Source organism: Penaeus chinensis, chromosome 29 (genome assembly GCF_019202785.1).
Source record: "Penaeus chinensis breed Huanghai No. 1 chromosome 29, ASM1920278v2, whole genome shotgun sequence".
Classification (NCBI taxonomy): Eukaryota; Metazoa; Arthropoda; class Malacostraca; order Decapoda; family Penaeidae; genus Penaeus; species Penaeus chinensis.
Genome location: NC_061847.1, coordinates 6,904,573 through 6,917,072, shown reverse-complemented (window position 1 = coordinate 6,917,072; position 12,500 = coordinate 6,904,573). Strand labels below are relative to the sequence as shown.

The 12,500-nt window shown below is 36.9% G+C and overlaps 1 long non-coding RNA gene across 1 annotated transcript; it reads right to left on the bottom strand.

Moving 5' to 3' along the window:
• Positions 1-3,389: 3,389 nt before the first annotated feature.
• Positions 3,390-8,228, bottom strand: LOC125040749. Its single transcript, XR_007116221.1, has 3 exons — positions 8,151-8,228; positions 7,911-7,984; positions 3,390-3,826 (listed from the first exon to the last, which is right to left on the bottom strand). It is a non-coding gene; the product is annotated as an uncharacterized LOC125040749 (long non-coding RNA).
• Between the last annotated feature and the right edge of the window lie 4,272 nt (positions 8,229-12,500).

Genomic DNA, 12,500 nt, shown 5'->3' with positions numbered 1-12,500 from the left:
GACTACTGGCTACTAAGAAGTGCTATAGCAAAAGAAAAGAAAAGAAAAAAAAAAAAAAATCGAAGACTTACCTTGAATGCGGAAATATTTTCTAAATCGATCAGAAAATGTCCGAATGTTTAGTCTCAGTTAGGTAGCTGGTATCTCATCATTATTTTAAATTGCTTTATATGGGCTTCTGGATCTATCTTGACGAGAATTTGTTTTTATTTGGTGTTGTCAATTAATGTTTAGAAAAACGAACTTAGTCAACTTAATTACTGTGATCAAATTGCGGTTAAAAGGCGGGATCATTAACTCGGCTCTTCAAATGCTACTTAAAATGTAGACTTACTATCTGCTGTAAAATATATATTATTTCTCTTGCGAGCGTGTTTGCCCAGTTAGGAAAATAAATATATAAATATAAATATGCATTTGTATATATAAATATACATTATATTATATAAATACATATATATGTAAATATACACATATGTGTGTATATATACACACACGTATATGTATATACACACACACACACACACATATATATATATATACACATATATATGTATATATATATATATATATATATATGTATATATATATATATATTCACATATACACATTGCATTGTGACTTTTCTTTTCACACACACATACACACACATACATTTACATATACATGCACACACACACACACACACACACACACACACACACATATGCATATGCATGCATACACACACACATACATGTACACACACACACACACACACACACACACACACACACACATATATATATATATAAATACACACAAACATATATACATATACACATATATGTATGTGTGTGTGTGTGTGCGTGTGTACACACACACACACACACACACACACACACACACATATATGTATATACATATATATATATATATATATATATATATATATATATATATATATATAAATATATGCGTGCGTGATTGCCTGTAGATAGATAGCGAAAAAGACAGACAAGACAGGTAGGCACACAGACAAACACATAGATATTCGTACATATACAGACAGGCTCCCTAAGCTACTCCTCCTCTCAACAGTAAACACACACTCGGGAGTTAATTTATTGATCACTGGAGGGGAACACTCAACCACAACCGGAACTGTCACGTGACCACTCGTACTAGGAAAAAAAAAAAAAAAAATACGACTCTCATCCGCGCCTAGGTCGGTAACAGATACGTAAATGCACATATTGCTGTCTGTTTCTTTGTCTGTCTGATTTTGTAGCTATCTATGGCATTATCTGTCTAGTGTGTTATCTTCATTTGAATATCCACATATGTGTACTATAATGAATCAAATAATGTATTGCTTGTTAGACATAATAGTATCTATTATCTATTATTAGTGTCGTTGTTTTGTTTTGTTATTTTCATAATTATCCTTTCTATTATTCAAATTTTGCCATTTATGTGATTATTAGTTGCATTGCTTCCCTTTTGCCTCTTTTTATCATTATTATGCTTATTATTTTATTTTTTTCTTCTTCTGAACATCATCATCATTACTATCATTGTTATTATTGCAATTGCTGTTATTATCATTATCAATGTTATTATAATTATCATTATTATTGTTACTATTAATATTTTTGTTACTTTTATTATCATCATTATTATTATTATCGCCATTCTTATCATTTTCCGTTCATACCTTGTTACTAGTGATTTATCATCTTCCTCACCATCATCATCATTTTCATTATCATTATCATCTTTACAAATAGTATTATCATTTTATCATCGTCATTGATGTTGTAGCAGACATGTCTATCTATGTGCGGCATTTTTGTTGTGTGTGTGCGTATTTATGTGTGTGTACATGTGCATGTGTGTGTGTTTGTATATGCATGCTTATCTGTATGTGTGTTCGTTCGTGCGCGCGTGTGTGCGTGTGTGTGTATGAACACGTGTTTCCATGGTCCAACTCCCTCATTACCTGAATGACGTCACTGGGGAAATCTTACTCAAAGACAAAATATTTTCCTACTTCTCCCTCGATGTTTTTCCACTAGAATTAGCCTCAGGCAGTGATTTTAATTCTTCATCTCCATCAAACAAGAAAGTAATCACAGGGTGCAGCGACATCATGGCTAGAGGTCATTTAACATTACAGCAAACTAAAGCCGGCTTTGGTATAACTTATGTACTTCATGCTCCTTGGGCTCATCTGTATATGGTTCAAAAGGAATGCTCAGTGCATGTGAACATTTTCAATATGGTATTAACTTCCTTGGGAACCAAATGAGAGACACAGGCAGACAGAGAGGGGTGGGTGGATGTGAGAGGGAGAGAGAGAGAGTGAGAGAGAGAGAGAGAGAGAGAAAGAGAGGGAGAAAGAGAGAGAGAGAGAGAGAGAGAGAGAGAGAGAGAGAGAGAGAGAGAGAGAGAGAGAGAAATAGATAGATAGATAGATAGATAGATAGAGAGAGAGAGAGAGAGAAGGAGAAGAAAGAGAGATGTGTGAAGGGGAGGGAAAGCGAGAGAGAGAGAGAGAGAGAGAGAGAGAGAGAGAGAGAGAGAGAGAGAGAGAGAGAGAGAGAGAGAGAGATGTGTGAAGGGGAGGGAAAGCGAGGGAGAGAGAGAGCAGAGAGAGAAAGAGATAGGACAAATAAGAGAGATAGAGGACAGGAAAGAAAGAGAGAGAGAGAGAGAGAGAGAGAGAGAGAACGAGAGAGAGAGAAAGAGCGAGAGAGAGAGAAAAAGCGAGAGAGTTTTTCCCTAACTTGCCCTAAGCCTGGCAGTGCATTGAGCAGCCAATCAGCGTTTATGACCAGCAATAACGTCGGTAGCCAACCTTCATATATATACATATTTATATATATATAGATATATATATATATATATATATATATATATATATATATATCAAGAGCAAGCTTTAACAACAAGAAAACGAGATGAACTTGCTCTTGCTTGCGTGGTTTCCAAGGTGAGCCAACCATGCAAGACAATTTTTATTTGTTATTTTGATGATGGTATGATACAATATTTGTCTGTTTGTTATCCTAGTTTTACATGATTCAGTTTTGGGTTTGATTTATTCCTCATTTATTTTTTATATTTTACAGTTTCATTAACGAAAGATTTGATTTTTTTCCATTCGTAGTTCCTTTTTTTTTGTTTTTTTTTTAAATCTGCGTTTATTTACTGACTTGTTTGTCTGTGTGTTTGGTAATTAATTTCTTTATTCATTCATCAGTTCAGTTATTTATTCTTTTATTAATTAATCCATTGATCTATTTATTGGTTTTCTGTTGATCTATTTTTATATTTTGTTTAAAATGTAATGATTGTTTTCCCAAATGGAATATAAAACAGGGGGGCAAATTGACATTAAAAGTGTATAAAAAATTATTTTTTTATTTTCGCATGTAAAAATTCCTCCATAATGAAGATATATGTATTGTTATATATTTTCATGTCATACAAATGCTCATGTATGTGTGTATGTGCGTGTGTTTGTGTGTGTGTGAGTGTGAGTGTGTAAGTGTGTGTGTGCTATATATGTGTGTGTTTTATATGTGTGTGTGCTGTATATGTGTATGTTTTATATGTGTGCGTGCGTATGTGTGTGTGTGCAATTGTTATAAAGCCTTGTCCACACACACACAAACACACACACACCTCCTCATGATCCTTCTTCAGTCGTGTTGAAAACCTACTGATGTGCTGACTCGATTCTGGGCCCGGGTGATGTCAGGCCTTCAGGCTAGGTAGGTATCAGGGAAAGGATAAGGGTTGGTGATATCACAGGAGCAGTGGCGGGGGAAACAAGGGCAGTCTGTGGGAGAAAAATTACGAAATTAAGATATTGGAGTCGTAAGCATCCTATGTAAGGTTCTGTTAATCTATATCAGGTGATTAAAGAAAGAGAGAAAGAAAGAAAGAAAGAAAAAAACATTGGCATAAACTTAATACGGTCTGCATTGATTTTTGATATATATATCTCGATGACTAGTTATGTAAATTTGATAAGCCTAAATAAAGATACATTGCAGTTAAGTTTCCAGTCTGAAAGTACTTGTTAAATGATCTATCAACAGAAGCATAGTGATGAAGGTAGTGATGAATATGAAACCCATGATGATCAAACCTAAACACAGAGATTAAGAATTATTACGAAAGAAATAAGTCCCACAAAGAAATAGTTTTGTATTGCCTTTTACTAACACAGGTGCTTTGCCCTCCATTACGCACTAACCTCTGCGCATTCTTGATAAGACTTCCTCGGGACTAATATGCTTCGATTCCGCCATCAGCACGACCAGAGCCAACCTGTTGAGTTAATTCAGTGTCAAGATTACAACACCAATGGACATTTCGGACAGAATACCATTGGGTAATTTTATCAAAATCTAAAGTCTTCAGCCTTATCAGATATCAGTATATTTTGTATATTGTTTATTAATGATAGTAAATTATACATATTACCCTCTGTGCCTTCTGATACTCACACAAAGAAAACGAAAACGAAGATGGTTTGCTTCATTGTAATGCTTAGATTTTCCAGCTTACACTGAGTCGTGAGAGGTCCTGCTCGCGCTATTTATGGGACGAGGCCAGGGCGAGGGAGGTCAGCATGGAGTTACCAGTTAGCTATTTATTACTCACTATTATCGTCTCCCTTGATCATGTCATATGATCGTCGTGATAACTACTTCATCGTCACTTACTATAAAGAAACTCAAATAAATACGTTTCAGAGCATGAATGACTGAAATAAACTATGAAGGAGAAGAAGGGAAGGTGATAAAGATGCATGTGAAGCAAGGGTGGAATTTCTTACAGAATTTCTTGCTTCTTCCCATTACGTCTTTTTGTTCCCAGGACTTCAAATTCTGAGAAGCTGGAGTCACTATGATGTTACTGCTCGATATTAGAACAACAAAAGGATATACACGCACGGATACACATACACAATCATATACTGTATACACACACACACACATATATGAACCGTATTCACGTTGACAAATGTAGAAATGGTATGAATGAGAATGAATAACTCCAAAATACACGATATATTTGACCGGTTTCGATTATATTTACGTCAGAGATATATGTATTTCTGACGAAGATATAGTCGTAACTAGTCAAATACTTCTCTTGTATTGCGGAGCTATTCATTATCATTCATACCTTGTCTACAATGTATATATATATACTATAAATACTACATATAATAGCAATATACTGATTATTCATATCTTTTATGCATATATCAGTATTTGTCTGGATTAGTTTCTCTCTTTCTCTCTGGTAGCACTTACTTCATCATTTTTATTATTTGTTATCATTATCGTTATTGTTATAATCATTATTATTGTTATTTAATCACTATCTTAAGTGTTGGGACGAGGAATGTGAGAGACAAAGAGAGATAGAGAGAGAGAGAGAGAGAAAATGAGAGAGGGAGAGAGAACGAGAAAGAATGAGAGAGGGAAAGAGAACGAAAGAGAAAGAGAGAGAGAGAACGAGAGAGGGAAAGAGAGCGAGAAAGAGAGAGAATGAGAGAGAGCGAGAGAACGAGAGATGGAGAGAGAGAGAGAATGAGAGAGAACGAGAGAGAGAGAGAATGAAAGAGGGAGAGAGAACGAGAGATAAACAGGGGGAAAGAACGAGAGAGGGAAATAGAACGAGAGAGAGAGAGAGAGAGCTAGAACGAGAGAGAAAGAGAGCGAAAGAGAGAGAACGAGAGTGAGAGAACGAGAGAGAGATGAGACAAGAGAGAGAGAGAGAGATAACGAGAGAGAAAGAGAGCGAAAGAGAGAGAACGAGTGAGAGAACGAGAGAGAGATGAGACAAAAGAGAGAGAGAGAGAAAGAGTTTTTCCCTAATTCGCCCTAAGCCTGGCAGTGCATTCAGCAGCCAATCAGCGTTTGTGACCAGCAATGACGTCGGTAGCCAAACTCCATACACACACACACATATACATACATATATGTATATATATACATACACACACGAACACACAAACACACACACACACATATATATATATACACATATATATGTATGTATATAAAAAAATATATTTATATCTCATATATACATATATATATATATGCATACACCAATTTATTTATCTGTTAATGTCAGTGATTAACCTTTTCAGAAATTGTGACCCGAATATAGCATTGGTTTTAATAATGCGATCTGACTGAAATTAATCGACAGGTGTCTGTCTATCTCGTGTGTATTTTTATTCGTGTGTGCATGTGTTTATGCAGTGCTCGTGCCTTTTTATTCTGTGTGAATGCGTGCTTGAATTTTAGAACATGCAAAATTAGCATGAACGAAAATGAATAATCCAGAGAAAAGCAACTGACGTTCTCGTATTTTCAACCTCCATCAAAGAAGAAGAAGAAGAAGAAATAAATAAATGCACAAGAAAGTCTCGAAATCAAGTCGGGAAGAGCAAGCTTTAACAGCAAGAAAGCGAGATGAACTTGGTCTTGCTTGCGTGGTTCCCAAGGTGAGCCAACCATGCAAGATAATTCTTATCTTTGTTTTTAGGATGATATGACGCAATGCTTGTTTGTTTGTTTGTTTTCCTAGTATTACGTGATTCAGTTTTTCGTGTCTCTCATTTCTGTGTTTAATTTATTATTCATTAATTTTGGATAATATTTTAGTTTCCTTATTTGCGGCGAAAAAAAAACTATAGATTTTATTTTTGTTCCATTCGTAGTTCCTTTTTCTTTTAGTTATTTTTCCCTTTTAATCTGCGTTTATTTACTGACTTGTTTGTCTGTGTATTTATCAGTCAGTTTCTTAATTCATTCATCAGTTCATTTATTTATTATTTTATTGATTAATCCATTTATATATTTGTTTGTTTTCTGTTTATATATTTCTATATCTTATTTAGAATGATATAGAAATGTATTGATTGTTTTCCAAATAGGAATATAAAACAATATACAACTTCTTTCCGATAAAAAACATTTTATTTTCGCATGTAACACTTCCATATAGATTAAGATGTAAATATTCATCCACATTAAAGATATGTATTTTTAAATATTCTCATGTCATACAAATGCTCATGTATGTGTGTGTGAGTGTGAGTGTGTGTATGTGTGTGTGGGCGTGTGTGTTGTATATGTGTATGTGCGTATGTGTGTGTGTGCAATATGCTTCCTGTACTTGTTACGAAGCCTTGTCCACACACACACACACACACACACACACACACACTCACACACACACACACACATCCTCATGGTCCTTCTTCACTCGTGGTGTAAACCTTCTGATTTGCTGACTCGATTCTTGGCCAGGGTGATGTCAGGACTTCAGGCGAAGGGGGCATCAGGGAAAGGATAAGGGCCCTTGAAATCACAGGGGCAGGGGGGGTTGAAACACAAGCAGTCTGTGAGAGGAAATTACGAAACAGAATATTAGAGTCGGAGGCATCGTATGTAATCCTATACCCTAAATATCTCATGTGGTTGCTAATGTCTGTTAATCTATATCATCGATTAAAGAAAGAAAGAAAAAGACAACATTGGCGTTAACCTAATGAGGTCTGCACTGATTACCAAGAAAAAAAAAAATGTAAATGTATCAAAGTCTAGTTATATAAATTTGATAAAACTGAATAAAGACACATTGGAGTTAAATTTCCAGTCTGAAAGTCGTTAGGAAAAAGGGCTGTCTATTAATCTATTCATATCTTTTTTTAGATGATCTGTCAGTTTACAGACGCATTGTGATGAGGGTGGTGAAGAATATGAAATCCATGATGATCAAACCTAAACACAGAGATTAAGAATTATTGCGTTAGAAATAAGCCCAACAAAGAAATAGTTTTGTATTGCCTTTTACTAACAAAGGTGCTTTGGCCTCCATTACGCACTAACCTCTGCGCAGTCTTGTTAAGACTTCCTCGGGACTAACATGCTTCGATTCCGCCATCAGCACGACCAGAGCCAACCTGTTGAGTTAATTCCGTGTCAAGATTACAGCACCAATGGACATTTCGAACAGAATACCATTGGGCAATTTTGTCTTCAGCCTTATCAGATATCAGTATATTTTTTATATCGTTTATTAATAATAGTAAATTATACATATTACCCTCTGTGCCTTCTGATACTCACACAAAGAAAACGAAAACGAAGATGGTTTGCTTCATTGTAATGCTTAGATTTTCCAGCTTGTACTGAGTCGTCAGAGGTCCTGCTCGCGCTATTTATGGGACGAGGCCAGGGCGAGGGAGGTCAGCATGGAGTTACCAGTTAGCTATTTATTACTCACTATTATCGTCTCCTTTCATCATGCTATATGATCGTCGTGATAACTACTTCATCGACACTTACTATATAGGAACTCAAGTAAATATGTTTCAGAGTATGAATGACCGAAAGAAACTATGAAGGAGATGAAGGGAAGGTGATAAAGATGCATGTGAAGCAAGGGTGGAATTTCTTACAGAATTTCTTGCTTCTTCTCATTACCTCTTTTTGTTCCCAGGACTTCAAATTCTGGGAAGATGGACTCACTGTGATGTTACAACTCGATATTAGAAGAACAAGCGCATATATACGCACGGGTACACATTCACAAACATATACTGTATACATATATATACACTATAAATCATATTATATAAATTTGCTGCTTATTCGTATCTTGCATGCATACGAGTATATCAGTATTATTAGTGTAATGTCATTAGTGTTAATTTATTGTTCATTTCTTATAATTAATAAAACATTATTATTATCCTTATTGTTATCATCATTATAATCATTATCATGAAAATCCTCATGACTATCGTAATCATTAATATTAGCATTATAATATCAATAAATGCAGTACGTATGTTGTGCATCTAGGTGCATGTTTGATTTATTTTATTTGTATATTTTTTTCAATTTGTTTTACCTCTGCCTGTAATATCACAGTGCAACAACTTCTCAGAACTTAAAGTCCTCGAAAACAACAACAACAAAGAATAAGTTAACCTTAAATGGCCCCAAAATTGTATTCCTCGCTTCACACATCTTTATTGTCGTCCCTCTTTTCCTTTTCGGTTAATTTAAGCCATTTATACTTTTACATATAGCTATCAGGTTTCATATATAGAAAGAAGTATCGATAAAGAAGCTATTAGTGCCACAAAACATGATAAAATTAATAGAGAAGATAATAGTAAATGTTAAATAGCTACCTGGTAACCCCATGCTGACCTCCAACGCCCTGGCATCGTCCCGTAAATACCGTTCACACACGCACACACACACAATGTATATATATACACACACACGTATATATCTACACACACACACACACACACACACACACATATATATATATATATATATATATATATGAGGGGCTTCCAAAAGGACGTGGAAAAAGTCCATAGCTAAAAATCATATAGAAGGATTTTGATTTCAATGCACCTGAACATATTAATAACAATGTGTTAAAAAATGTTCAAGCATGAACCCTTAAATGCAGGTAATAACGCATCGCCGCCAGCTGGAAGTCATGTATTCTGAACCATCTCGGAGCAACTCTTGTTACATCTTCAACCGATGGAAAATTGGTACCTTTCAATGATTTTTTAAAGTTTGGAGACCAAAAGAAGTCGGATGGGGCCAAATCGAGGCTGTAAGGTGGGCGTCGGACGATTTCCTATCGAAATTCACGTAGCATAACTCTTGTCTGCCGAGCGCCGTGAGCGGGTGCATTGTCGTGGTGGAAGAGAACGCGTTGATGCAGCTTTTCAGGGCGTTTTTCTGAATTTTTTTTTGGACATTTTCTCAAAACGCATTCATATTAAGCAGATGTAATTGTTTTATTGTTCTCGAGGAAGTCAACCAGCAAAATTCCCTCTGCATCCCAGAAGACAGTAGCCATGACCTTTCCTCTTGACCGTTCAGATTTTGCTTTGACTGGTCCACTTCCACCCCTAGGCAGCCACCGCTTTCATTGAATTTTGTCCTCGGGATCGTACTGGTAGAGCCACGTTTGATCCTCCATCACAACTCTCTGCAGAAAACCTTCAGAGTCCTTATCCCACAAAATTTCCATTGAAAGATCTACCCTTGTTTACTGCTGATCTGGCGTAACAGCATAGGGACCCATCGATCGGGAAGCTTGCTTAGCCCCCAACTCTCCACCAGAATTCTGTGTGCAGAACCCACAGAGATGTTGAGTGTGTCTGCTACTGATTCAGTGGTTATTCTTCTATCCTTTTCAATCACAAACTGACGTCGATGCCCTGCCACTGTGGGGCTCATCTTCTATTTCGTTTCTTCCGCTTATGAACCGACTTATCCATTTGTAGGTTGTTGATTTCTTTGGAGTATTGTCACCATAAACTTGTTCCAGAGCGTCAATGATTTGCCTATTCTCCCAACCGAGTTTCACCATGAATTTAATGTTTGTCCTTGCCTCAATTTTGGTGGATTCCATGTTGCTTGAATGCTGCCTGACTGCCTGACTTTTAAGGGTTCACGCTTAAACATTTTATAATAGGCTGGTACAAGAATGTTCAGGTGTCTTTTTGAAGCCCCCTCGTATATACTTACATATTTATGTATATATATATATGTATATATATATATATACATATATATGCATACATACATACATGTGTATATATATATATATATATACATGTACATATATGTATGTATACACTACTTAAAACAATTAGGGGACCACTTTATTTTTGGGATATCACAGACATATATTAGCGCATTGGAGTTTTCCACTCAGCTAGTTTGCAACCTCAGTGACCTGTGAATCAATTTCACTGCTTTTGACCCAATTGCAATAAACAAGGTCTAGACAGGATTGTCAAAAGCGAGTCAACCTCCAAATCTGGAGTGAGTTAGCTAGTGGTAGCCACGACGATTTTGTGCTCCTGACTTGCCGAATCGTTGTTTCTTTCTTGGTTGAGGATTTTCTGATCATTTTAACTCTCTTACAAGCATAATACTTTACCTTCAGCCTTGTGAAGTTTCACGGGCAGTCCAGCTGCTGGAGGATGGGTCATCTGTACGTCAGGTGGCCAGAAGATTCAGAGTGTCTCCCAGTGTCATCTCCCGTGCATGGAGAGACCGGCCAGTACTCCAGGAGGCCTGGGCAAGGCCGAATAAGGGCCACCACCACCCAACATGACAGATTTCTCTATATATCTGTGATGTGGTCCAGGATAAGCACTGCTAGGTCCCTTCAAGAAGACTTTCATCGGGCCACTGGAGTACGCAATTCTGATCAGACTGTTAGAAACAGACTCCACGAGGATGGCATGTGGGCCAGACGGCCGCTGGTTGGGCCGGTTTTCACCGCCCAGCACCGAGCAGCCCGACTGGCATTCAGCAGGGACCAGAATTGGCAAGTTCGTCATTGGCACCCAGTACTGTTCACGGATGAAAGCAGGTTCACTTTAAGTGCATGTGACAGTCGTCACATGCACTTCAGCATGACTCATTTGGTGTTGGGTCGGTTATGGTCTGGGGAGGCATACCTCTGGAGGGTCGCACAGACCTCCATGTGCTTAATCAAGGTACCCTGACAGCTGTTAGGTATAGAGATGAATTTCTCAGACCCATTGCTCGACCCTACGCCGATGCAGTGGGCCCCGGATTTCTTCTGGTACAGGACAATGCCCGACCTCATGTAGCCAAAGTGTGCCGCCAGTTTGCTGTGGACTGGCCCTCACGTTCTTCGGACCTGAATCCCATTGAGCACCTCTGGGACAGTATGCATCGGCACATTCGGCAGCGTCCAGCCGCACCAGAGACTGTCCAGGAGCTTACCAATGTACTTATCAAGGCCTGGCAGGAGATCCCCCAGGACACCATCCACGCCTCATCAGGAGCATGCAACGACGTTGTCGAAAGTGCATACAGGCTCGTGGAGGGCATACCCACTACTTAATTGTTTTGAGCAGTTTATATATATAAGAATAAATAAATTAATACACACACACACACACACACACACATGTATATATATACATATACACATAAATATATATATATATATATATATATATTTTTTTTTTTTACCAGGATGTAACAAGGGAGAATAAAACACCTTTATCTGATAATAGATAGTATGAAATGATATTGACTGTTGAGTAGAAATGTTTCCGTCTAAACTGTGCTTCATAATAATAATAATTGTTATTTCATGTTGGTTGTGGTGGTGCTGATAGCAGAGGCGCAGAGTTTAAGTATAGAGAAAATTTGGTACATATTGGATGGCAAAACACCCTTACGTGTTATTAACGAAGCAGGTAAATACTGCAATAGTAGGAGTAGTTGTCAGTAATTCATGATTAATTTAATAATTGTGGTTTTCCTCATTATCTTCATCATAATGCATCTGTATGTAGATCATCACAAAGAAAATATATATAAATGTTTGCCTTTTTATATGAAATTTTAGTGTTTCTTCATTGAGCCTCATCTGATTCCAACCAAATT